Below are 11,612 nucleotides of genomic sequence, written 5' to 3' on the forward strand. Positions count from 1 at the left end.
TCTCTTGGATCCGCTGTAGGTTAAATAAATCAACTGACCAGACTTTTCTCACTGGGGGTTCTGGGCTGGAAATTCCTCCTACTTGTGTTCAGAACAAAGAGCAGTTAAGAAGGGATTAACTTTTCCCTCTGTTGGTTTCTCCCTTCTTTCTCAGAATAATTCCCTTTCTAACTCAGGGATTTGGGTTCCTCTTGGAGTCATGCTTCTTTCCTGGCTCTTTATTGACTGTCTGTAGAGCTGCAGAAAGTTTCCCGGCTGCTTTGGTCTTCCCTGCACCCGAAGTGGGGGCAAGTGTCTCTCTGCATGGATTTCACAGCATGGCTTCTTGCACCCCTGACTCTTGGATTCATCCCTTTCTCTCTGGGACTGGCCCTCTGAAATCCCAAATAACATTCTATTGATAATGTTATTTCCCAAAGCAGTCTTCTCTTCTGGGAAAAGAATATGTTCCTCAACTTATACATATATTCTGGTTCTCATTAAAATCCGAAAGCAAAGGGTGGCAGAGAGCATCGTTTGGGAGTTAAGATTTCTGGGTTCTCATCCTACCTCTGACATTATTAACTAGTGTGTGATCTTGAGAAAGTCATTTCTCTTGGCTGAGTCTTACAGTCTCCTCTGTAACATAAGAGGTTCCTTCTAGTGCTAATGTTCTCATGTTTATATTAAATAGTCTTGCAATCCTCATGACACTTGATCATCATAAATATGCACAGATGAAGACTTAACCTGGTGACCAAGGTGATTATAACAATGAGCAGGATCCTGAAGCACCTGTCCTCAGCAGCCAGTTACCCGAGTCTAGATCTTGCTCTATCTGTGCCCTTTATGGGAAAGGATCTAACAGATTAATGGAGCCCAGTGATAACTTGGACCAGACTCAGAATCAGACCAGAGGCCTGTTATCCCAGGGTCTATGCTGTTCCATTTTTATTCCCAAAAGTGGCCCTGGGTTTTTCTGTGGTCTCATGCTAAATAGAGGTCTGAACTAGAATCAGCTTGTGCCTGGGATACAGTCAGGGTGGGGTGGGGGCAGGGCTCAAGACAGACCACCATAGGCCTCTTTCAGTTCTGTTAGGGCTCTGCAGACTGAGGTACTGCTCCCAGCAGCCCTGGGACTGTTCCACATCAGGCTCACTTTTCCCTGCCCCCAGCATGGCCTAAAAGGCAGGTTGGGCCGTGCTGGGAACGAGTGATGTTTGCACTCAGCCACAGTATCACTCAGCAGCCACGTGTCACTGACTTCAGCTTTCTAAAAACCTGGAAAGAAATCTGCTCTTCAAACAAATGTGAAATATTTGCAAGTTTTGAAAAAGGAGCTGGGTCTGTTTTCCAGAGGAGAAAAAAAGGGAGCTGTAAATGTGGTAATTAGAAACAGACATTTCTTCCATTCTTTTAAAGCAACAAAGAAGTTATAAGGCTTGCAGATCAGACCTATCAGACCTCTCTGTGAGAAGGACACTTTGGAGACACATGAAGTTGGCAAACAAATTCAGGAAAGCAGGCTCTGCCTCAGCAGGGAAGCTGCAGACCTGCAGCAGCCAAGATGTCTTTTCTGGAGCATGGTTGTGCCCAGTAAACACAGTTGCCTACAGGATTGGCCCAGGGCGCATGTTTTGGGGATGGGTAGGAAGGGTGGATGTGACGGAGGAGGAAAACAGCCTTGAGATGGACGCTTCAGGTTGTCATGGAATTCTCAAGAAGAAGATGCCACAGTCTTCTGTTGTCCCTATGTCGGTGTGAGAAGGTTGTGTCCTGGGTCTAATCTCAGTTGTCCCCACTCCCCAGTACTGCTGTCAGACTGTTCACTTTCATCTAGGCTCCCTCAATGGAGAGAATGAAGAGTGAATCATGACTGCCTCCCACAGTCACACAGCCCTGGCTCTACTAGAAATATGCCAAATGGGAAACTGGTTGCTAAAACTTACTTGGCCAGATTTGTTTGTATGTTATTGTTTTATGACCTCCAAAAATCTGATTAACCGAGGTAGCATTGGAACAAGTGTCTCTACTTTTCACCCTATAGATATAGCTTCCTTTTGGCTTTATTTGACTTAAAGTGTGACTATGTTAAGTTTTATCCAAATATTAAATTAATAGTTGTTATGCAAGCCAAACTTATACTCGTTAATTTTGCTCATGTTTAAAACATGATTCACATCCATGGCTGCATGTTGGTATAACCAGGGAAGCTTTATAAAAATTCCCATGCCTGAGGCCCACCTCCAGAAAATCTATTTTAATTGATTTGGAGTGGGGCCTGGGCATTGATTTTTTTTTTTTTTTTAAGCTCCCCAGATGATTCTAATTGCAGCCAGGATTGAGAACTATTGTTCTGAATGATGCCTGAGAAATGTGCTAATTTAGTGGAGGGAAAACAGTCAAATAAGATCTTAGTTTGAATTGGCTGGATTGTTTTGTCAGCGTTCAGCTCAGTATCTGGATAGGAACAAAGCCAAAATTTCAGTGCAATTATGTAAGTTTTGGAGGGTAAGCCACGTCTCCTAAAACTGACTTATTACTGTATCTATATCTCCTCTAGAGCAATAATTTGGAAATACAGTTTCAGAAAAATCTCATGTTTTGTGAATATAATTGGAGTCCCTTAATATTCAATAATAATCACTCCATGATCTGAATGGATAGGAGACAATAATAAAGAACTCTCATATTTAAAAAATAATCTGCACTGGAAATGTTTCTCGTAATAGCAATTAATAATGAGCCAAACAGCACAGATTTATATTGCCTTGAATTTTGAGACATCACTTTGGTGATTTACGATGACTAGAGGTTCAAGTTGCTATCTCTTGCCCCACAGATGAACTTCTGGTTCAATGTGTCTGAAGGCGGAGTGGGGAAGACAATTCAGATAGCAGAGCAGAATTAAACAAAGGACAATCACTGAATAGGCGAATTTGAGCTCATTAGTGGGCTGGGACTGATCACCTCCCAGCGGGATGATTCAGGAGCCACATGGTTGGAGCCTTTGTTTTCCCTTCTCTGGGAAAGACAGGTCCATTAGATCTCCTTCTGCCTTAGAGCTTAATTCGTTTTTTGTTTTTTTCTTGACACCGTGGAAGGGATAGTACATTCCAAAAGTTAGAGGACAGCTAAGGGAAATTTGTCCTCTTTGTAGAATATCATTAAGCATATGGTGCCTCAGGGGAATGGGGAAGGCCACTAACAGACAGGAGCCAAGAGAGGAATTAGCTCATAGTAGAGAAGGCTTTTGAGAGCAGCTGGGCTAGATACAGGAAGAGCTGCCAGGTAGAGACTCAAGCTTGGGAATGAAAACTCAGGTCTCATCATGTTTTTAAAGATTTGTCATCTTTTGAATTGGTAAGTATAGAGTGAGGCCCTCAGAAAGGAGATGCATTAAATTCACTGAGGACCAAAACCCCCAAAGCTTCAGTACATGGGGCCATTCCCCTGGAACGATTCCAGGGCTGGTGTCTGGCTGCCCACAACCAACATCGGGGATCCCAAGCCTCGGTGTAAGAATACAGGCTGAAATACTCAGGGGGTTACCTGATCCCATATTTGCAGAGGCCAGAAGCTACCATTTAAGGCTTGAATAGTGCTCCCTTTACAAGTAAATGACAACCTGGAGAGAGGAATAGTAAGCTAAGGGCTTCACATTTTCTAACTGACTTTCTATTCAAAGAGACTCAGAGTAACTATCACCCCTATCAAGCTCTCACTCAGCCTCCTGGTGGAAAGGGACCCACTGTGGTCCCTGAATGATGCTCAGTCACGCCCCTGGCTTAGCCTGGTCTCCCTTCCGCAGGTCTCTGTCTTCAGTGGGATGAGAAAGACTTTGGCAGAGGATTTTAGGCTGTGAATAAGCCAAGTGCATCTGACTGGCAGGGTAGACAACAACAAAAAGATAAAGTGGAGAAAAGGCCTGCATAATTGTGGACTGAGGCAAAACTTTGAGACTGAATCCTGGGGAGGTCCTGTTACTCATGGCCCTTGCCTCATGGTTGTGGATTAGATATAAACATCTACCTGTACTGGAGGCTGAATTCAACTCCTTTACCAAATATGCAAAAGATCAGTATCTGTTACATAGATCTCTATCTGCCAGTCTGTCTCCTTCTACAACCCCTGACCTGCTCCATACAGGGCAAACCACCTCTCCTCCGGTGCTCCCTAAGCAGTGCCTTGCATTGGTGTTACTGAGCTTGTTCCTTGGACTATGTTGGCAGGGAAAGCAAATCTCCCAGGCTCTGATGGACCAGTGACTTACTTATTCAGCATCCTCATCAGTGGAAGGCTCACAGTGAATGTCTATTGAATGAACCTGTGTGTCTATGCATTCATTCCATCTATCATTTCTAATAAACATTGAAAGTCAAACAGAGAACTAGGTATCCAGTAATAATAAAGTAGAAGTATAAGGTTGAAACATACTATTAAACCCTTCACAGCAAGTTAAATTCTCTCTCTCTGCCTACATCACCTCACTCTCCACATCTGCAAAGGAGGAAGTACAGGGGACAGGTCTTGGCTGAGCACCCAGAGGACTTGGATCAAGAGTCAGGGGAGCTGTCTTCTGTCTAACTGACCGTGTGACCTGGGGCAAGTCCCCTCCTATGGAATGAAAAGTTTATGCTAGATGACCTCCCAAGGTCCTTAAACTTCTGTCATTTTGTAATTTTATGCAGCTAACACCATAATCCCAAGGTATGTCTTATGGCTGAATAATATTCCATTGTGTGTGTGTGTGTTTGTGTGTGTGTGTGTGTGTGTATGTATATATCCCACAACTTCATTATTATTATTATTATTATTATTATTATTATTATTATTATTATTATTATTATTATTATTATACCTTTTGACTCCAAGGTATTGGAGGAAAGACTGTACCATGGTTTGAAGGGCAGAGGACACAGTAGAGAATGCACCAGCCCGGCCTTTACCCAGCAGCCCTCAGGCCTGGAGGACCCAAGTGAGGTTCAGCTTGAAAACACTGTGTCACACATGCCAGACCACAGTTGCACAAAATAGGAGAGATCTTGTTAGGAAATGACCACAGCCCCCTGGAACTGTGGAAAACATTGCCTCAGACAGAAAGGACATTTCTAGTGGGGGAAAAAAATCAGCAGCATTGTGTTTGCTAATGCAGTCTCCCCAGGCAGTTCTCAGCGAATCCTGCCTACGCAGGTCCCTGGCTCTGGGGCAGTTCTTTTCCGCCCGACACTGGTCCTGATGATAAATGCAGGCTCTCTCCTCTTCTGGCCCCAGCTGTCCCAGGAATCAGACTTGGAAGTTATTTTCAAATTCATCTTCAGGCTGCCTTTCAAATGCTTCTTCCAGAGGCAAAAATCACAAAATGCGTTCATTAGAATGGGTTTCAGAGATCATCTCGTGATCCTAATTTAATTGCCTGTCCATGAAGAAGCATAATGTCTCAGCTAGGGAAGTGCCTTGCTCAAGGTCACACAGAGAAGTCCAGGAGGAAGGAGTCCTGATGCTCATTCCAGGCTCTTTTCATTTCCACACTGCCTCGAGCCACGGGGCCAGTTCTCTGCTACCTTCTCACAGCAGCTATTTCCAAACCAACCAACCTGCCAACCAGGTAGCCAACCTGCTTCCTATGAGCCTAGGACTGTGCACTCTGGGGCAAATTATTTTTTTTACTGTCCCAAAATGCAACAGTAAACACTCACCTTTTGGCATAGAGTAGGGCTGGTCTGCATGGTTGTGTCTTCTTTTGATCTCTGGAACTGAAACTTAGAGTTCCACTTATTCCTTGAAAAACTTCTAGAGTTAGTTAGAAAGAGTTGCATATTTTCAAGTGAGTCATATCCCAGTTCTGGGGCAGGGTGGCTTAGGCAGGGAGCAGCACCAGGCAGAGAGGAGGCCCCAGCCAGCACAGGTACAAACCCAGTGCTCGCCCTAGCCCAGCCTCCTCTGTCAGCCGCAGCCACGCCACTTCTTCCTGAGTTTCCTAGGCTGGACCAAGTGCAGCCCTTGCCCAGTCGATGCCCCTCCTGCTAACTCACTCAAGATGATAATAGCTCCTTTCCTTCTTAGGCCACCATAGACAAGACTAGAGTTTTTTTAATATAAATATATTAAATAATATAATGGACAACATAGACATTTATACATATATATACTTCATATGTTTATAAATGCACCATAAAGAGATTTAAGAAGACATTTTTTGAATTGCTTATTCACAGATATCTCTTGGAAGTTCTTTGCTGTTCATCTTATTGCAGTCCAGACAGATCTAGTGCAATCTGTTCTCTTTTAATTTGCTGCTACATCATAAGAAATGGTCTGTGGTCGGAAATGATCCATTTTAAGGGGAAATATTTACTAAAATAAAATAGAAAGTAAACAAAACCAGATGTGATAACATTTATAGATTAGAGATTTATAAAATAAAATTTAAAACATATTTATGGTAGAAAACTTGAAAAATACTTTTTAAGAATCCTCAATCCCACCACTTAGCATGGTGCCATCTAATACGGCAGCACTAGCCACATGTTGCTATGAACATTTGAAATGAGAAAATCTGAATTGAGAGGTGCTGTAGGTGTAAAACACAGCTTGGATTTTAAAGATTTAGTACAAAGAAAAGGGATAAAACCTATCATTAATAACTGAAAAATACTTATGTACTTGAAAGTATATTTTGGACACATTAGATTAAATAAAAGATGTTATCGAAATTAATTTTACCTGTTTTTTTAATGTAGCTATTAAGAACCTTAAAATGACACATGTGACTCACATTATGCTTCTACCCGACAACTAGACCTAGAGAAGACCCTGCTAACATTTTGGTGTGTTTCCCCCATTGTGTGTGTGTATGTATTTGAGGAATCCAGCGTCTGGTTAAAAACCCATGTGTGATTTTCCAGGCCCAACCCTAGGTGAGGCTTTCCCTGGCAGGCCACCCCAGGAAAGCTGCCCTCCCTGCACTGGCTTCGGCATCCAGTCTCAGGAGAGAGTCGCAGCCTAATCTCAGGCCCCCTGGCCAGTCATGCCCGTCACGTATGTACACCCCTAGCTCCCGAGTCTTCATCCCTAGGTCTCTTTATCTGAGTCCTTGGGCAGAGGGCTTCCAGGCACCTATGCTGAGACTTCCATATAGAGGAAGGAGGGAGAACCTTGATGCTTCTCCCTGCTGCTACCCAGTACCCAGCACCCTTCCACCCTCCGGCCTTCCCTCTCCCTATGCTAGGGTCTGTAAAGCTACCAGAGCCTCTTATTCAGGACCCCTCAACACTGAGATCACCCCACATCTGTGCTGACCCATCTGCCCTCCACCGAGGTGTCTTTTGACCAGGAAAATGGAACAGGAGGGAGTGGGTACCTTCTCCAGGTGTAGCCTCACGCTTATACTATCACAGCAAGTGAGTAGAGGCTTCTCTGTTACTTTCATTTTGGCTCATGGTTGCTTCAGTCAGCTCTCTGACACCTGAAAGCTCAGCTCTATTCTAGCTTAGCTGAGCTCCTGACAGTAATTTTTTAAAAATAAAATGGGGATCTTACTGAAATACGATTTTTTATCTGGGTCAGTCAGGGTCCCAACAGGAGACAAACAGCATTGTCAAATTGGGATAATTCAGGGAGGTCTTATTTGTAAGGGGGATTAAATAATAACAAAGACATGGTTGGCGTGTGAGAGAACCACAAAGGATAGTTCAGAAACCCAGGGTTAACAGAGCAGAGCTGCTACTATCCCTAAATCTGATGGGCTAGGAGGGAGGGAGATTCCCAGAATCAGGCAAGAGAGAACTGTGCAGAGTTGGGATGCACTGAAAGGAAGGAAACAGCCAGAATAAGGCCATGTCATAGGATGGAGCTGGGGGAATAAGTACCCGACATCCCTCTCCTCCTTCCCTCTAGCTGAGGTTCTCCTTTGGCCGAAACCTATGAGAAGCCAGAAGACATGGAACCCCTGTGGCTGTGGTCCTCTCTCAGTGCAGAAAGCAGCATGGACAAGGGAGAGTGAATCTAGAGAGGCAAATCACTATGGCACTTTCCTCGAGTACCATTGCCTTGTGGCATAGCCTGTAAACCCGATTTCCTTCCTAATGTAACCAGTGTCTAGTCCTAATGCCTGCACTGACTGAGTGGGCACAATTTACAGGACACCCAACCCCAATACCTCAATCCTGCTTGGGTTTCTAGCCTGGGCTACCCCAGGCTACACACTCACACTGTACACTCAGAGTGTACCATTTGATGCTCTGTGTGTGTGCACACACACATGCATGTGCGTGCAAATGTGCATGTGATAGAATCTCAGTCCCTCCCAGAACATGCTTCCTTCAATATTAGCCCTGGGTAGGAACCCCCCAGGGCTTGCATGCCTATGGCTTTGCAGAGGTGACCCATCTCTGGTAGGCTGGTTCCTTTGAATCCTGCCCTGGTTCCCACTTCTACCTCAGCCTCTTCTTTCTTTACCTTGTCCCACATCTCTCACCCACTGACCCCTCTCCAGTACTATTACTTCTTGCTGGCCAAACACAAGTGACTGGTGCCCTCCTATATACCACTAAAAGAGGGGTCTCGGAAGAGTGGGAGATATTCCTAGGCTAAGATGTTCACAATGAAGTGAGTGCCCAGGGACAGTATGCAGAACTCTCCACTTTCTAATTGAATCTTCAATTGTCTAGTCCAAGTTTGCTGGGGAATTAGATGAAGAAGTTACCCAGGGTGAAAAATTCCAGAGCTGAGGGTCTGGGAACATGGCAGGGAGAGGACTGGACGCGAGAAGACAGGGTTGACCTTCTTTTATCATTTGTCTATAGAGCCAAGGGATGCTGAGTTGAAGCTGAGACCTGCCAGATGCCAGGCAAGGGTTTCTAGGGTCAGCTAGGGGAGCTGTGTCCAGGCTCATGGTCAAAGAGGATTATTTGAAGAGGAAGTGGGAGCCCAAGGGAAGACTGTAGAAAATATCGAGAGATGGTATTGTCACGGCAGGGATGTGGCAAGCAGAAGGGAGTCGTTTTCTAGAACAGGAAACAATCTGTTGCAGGGATTATTATACCTCCAAAGGAAGAAAAGACAATTTAAGTTTTGGGGGAGAAGGTAATTTGAATACAAATTGATGAGGATGACTTCTGAAGGAGCACTCATTCCATGCTTGTCAAGGCCCTAAAAATGCAGGAGGACCCACACCCAGCAGGAGCAAGCCCAAGGGGCAAAGATGCCTTTCTGGCTGGGGAGGAGGTGAGTGAGCAGCGGTGATGTCCTCTAAGCACTATGTGTGGCACAAAGAGGGCACACTGATGCCAGCTGACTGTCAGTGTCTGCACAGTCACCTGATGTCCACTTCAGATGCATTTTTATATGCTTTCATTCATCCCCTCATTCATTCACAGGTCAAAAAAAATGTTTAATGGAGCCCTTTGCTCTGTGCTGAGTGCAGCACTAGGCACTGAGAGACATGAAAGAAGAAATCAGGGTTTCCACTATCAGGGAGCCAACAGTGTAGTGGAGGAGCAAGCCAACATTTCTGAGTTTCCAATGCATTAAAGGGCTGGGACTGGGAGGCGGTAAGTTTGACAGTATAAGGTTTAGGGAGGAGTGAAGAAGACTTCACTTAGAAGTGGAGGGCTGAGGGAAAGAAGCAGAGACTGGGAGAAGGAGGAGGAGAATGAGAAAATTTATCAGGCAGGCAAGTATTCCTTGACCCCCTCCCACTAAAAATGGAATGCAAGCATAAGGATGTACTAATTTGTCTTGTGAATCCTGACACAGAATTTTCCTCTTAGATTTACCTAGGAAGGTGGAATCTACACATTAGGTTTTCCATGGATAAGGATGAGGGGCCCTGAGATTCCTTTGTATTCCCAACTCCTCCAGGGCCTGGCTATTGGTCAGCTGCTGAAGAGTGGACAGATCTGAGGAATCGCTAATCATGGAAAGCTGTGAAAAGATGCCTGGGTGAGGAGTCACGTTTCCAAGTCAGAGAGACTGAGAAACTGCCAACGGCAGCTCAGGGCCTTTTTAAAATGTTCCTGGATGAGAACCAGAGAAGCTGATCCCATTGAGCCCCCAGGCTTGTGGGACCTCTTGGTTGGAAAGCCTTTGCTTCTGTCTCCCTTTGTCCAGCCTCACCCTCCGGTTTACACTCAGCTTTGTCTCCTGCACTTGGGAAGTCTGCTCCTCCAGAATGGGGCTCAGTGCACCTCCCATTCCTACCCTTCCATCCTGTCATGACCCATTTCCCAGATTTCTGGCAAAACACCTTCCTCTATGGCCAACCTAGAAGGGCTCCAGCTTCCACGTCGGTCAAGCCCAGGGGAGTCTGGACACAACAGGAAAAACAGCTTCTATAAAGCACTCACCTTTTCTAGCTTACCCTACTATTCTCTTCCTCACAGGACCGGACCCTCTGGCCCTCCTGTCAATCACTGCTGGCCCTTTGAGAGCCTGCCATTCCAGAACTCATTCTGTCAGCCACAGGCTTACTATAACCAGTAACCTCCAGCAGAAAGAATGTAAAATTATAACATGCACATGGAACCTGCTGTGATGAGAGTGAGCAGAGATGATGCTTAACCTGAGATCTCCCAAACGAACTGTGTACCAGGTACAGGCTGACAGCCTGAGAGCTGTAGCCAAACCAAGGACAAGGATAGAGGCTATTTAAGGAGCCAAAGCAATGCAAGAATGGGAGAGGACTGATTAATCTATCAAGGGCTCATCTACACATCATCAAACAACTGTCTGTGTCTTGTTCTCCTCTGTGTCCCCTGGATAGGTCCTGTTTTCCGCATGCAAGACACTCAGTACTTATTTGTTGGATAAACAAATGAATATGTGAATACTTAGACAGATTTGTCTCAAAGTGTCTGAGGTTTTGACTACCCTGATGAGATATTTGGGGGTCATAAAGACCCAGGCATTGAATATTTCAATATATATTTAAGCGTCTGGAGCTCACATATTTCCTTGTTATTTTCACTCTAGGAAACTATGCACTACTGGGCAGAGGCAAGAAAAAAAAATCTCTGCTGCTTGTTGATAAATGAGGAAAAGAAGAAATTGTGAGGGGTGTGTGTGCGTGCATGTGGCTGAGGACAGGGAAGAAGAAAAAGATCATTCATAAATGGAAAATCTCAAGTTTTAAAGATTTTTCTTCATGAAGACTCCCCTGATCAGCACTTCTGAGGAGAACCCTGTCCCTGCTGTTTGTACTAGCTACCAATCAGTCTTCAGGGGTCTGCTCTAAAGTTGTAGCTGGCGCCCACTTTCCCAGCACTAGGGCCTCCACGCAGACATCCTGGCCTCGTGCAGGAATGATGACAACATCTAATTCCGTGGCTCTCTCATTGCAAGAAAGAATGTCCTAACTGTCCACCAGATGCCTGCTGTCCCCTCTTAGGGATGAGGGTGTGTCAGGTAATTCTATAATTAGGCCTAGACCTGCTGCAGAAAAGGTAGAAACCTTGTCTGGGCCCCATGGCTTAGTACCAGCCAGTGGAGTAGTAGATCCCACTTCCATCCTAAGAGGGCAAGGGTGTTGGAAAAGGAGGTAGGTGGCTAGAGCTGTATAGCAAAGATGCTTATTTAGAAGGGAAGAGATTGTTCCCTGTGACTCCAGTGGGCTGGCATTGGGTCTGGGGAGC

The sequence above is a fragment of the Camelus bactrianus genome, chromosome 1 (genome assembly GCF_048773025.1).
Source record: "Camelus bactrianus isolate YW-2024 breed Bactrian camel chromosome 1, ASM4877302v1, whole genome shotgun sequence".
NCBI classification, from domain to species: Eukaryota; Metazoa; Chordata; class Mammalia; order Artiodactyla; family Camelidae; genus Camelus; species Camelus bactrianus.